The following is a 929-nucleotide window of genomic DNA, read 5'->3' on the forward strand; positions in this document are numbered from 1 at the left end:
ATATCAAAAAAGTACTCCAGAGTGTTGTTCAGCATGGGGGTGAGTAGAAAATGAAGGCTAATCATGTTTTGGGTGTACTATTCCTTTAAGGATAAAATAGTGTGTTCTTAGAAAAGTTTATTTTTCAAATAATAGATAATTTGGACGACTTTTTGAAGTGAACAGATCCTCAAAAGCTGGTTGCTTTCAAAGAGCCATAAGTCCCAAACCAAGATGACACCAGTTTGTGTAGCATGCTCTGTAATGGTGCCTTTAGATCAAGCGCGGTGTCTTCTGTGATTTCCATTGGCCTTACAGGTAGTTCTCCGCTGTGCATTCAGATGCAGTTTTTACACCCTGAAACGCATCATTAAATAGGAGGAGCTTCAGCTGCATGAAGCTGAAACCCCACTGATATGGAAAAAAAACTCAGTGAATAAACTCTATGGTTAGAGCTTCTATAGAGCAAGGTTTGAGCATTTTAAATGGTCATTAGCCAAAACAAAAAGAAGAATGATCACATGTGCTGCTGCTGTTTTAGAGATATTAAAGATTATCTTTTTAGATCACCCAGAGTTTAACCATCCCTCATTAAGCTCTAAAATGTAAAAAAAAAAAAAAAAAAATTATCTAGCCCACTTTCCCAGGGCTGCTTTATTTCTGCAGGTGAAACTGTAATTTCTGCTGATTTTTTATTAATTATTTTAGCAAACGTTAGTGCTGTTTTGTTTCCTGATAAAAAGCTATTGCATATCATTACATGTCATTCCTGAATATAACTGTGGGCATGTTGACTTTATTTAATGGAATGATTATTTAATATTTAATCTTAAGCCTCCCAGAACCCTCTACTGTTCACCTACCGTTACCCCTGGCAACCCCCTGTCATTTCCTGTCAGCATTTCACGATAAAAGCACAGGTGAACCTTAACATCCCAGACTTCTGTTAA

The sequence above is a fragment of the Cyprinodon variegatus genome, unplaced genomic scaffold (genome assembly GCF_000732505.1).
Source record: "Cyprinodon variegatus isolate N-32 unplaced genomic scaffold, C_variegatus-1.0 Scaffold2249, whole genome shotgun sequence".
In the NCBI taxonomy this organism is placed as follows: domain Eukaryota; kingdom Metazoa; phylum Chordata; class Actinopteri; order Cyprinodontiformes; family Cyprinodontidae; genus Cyprinodon; species Cyprinodon variegatus.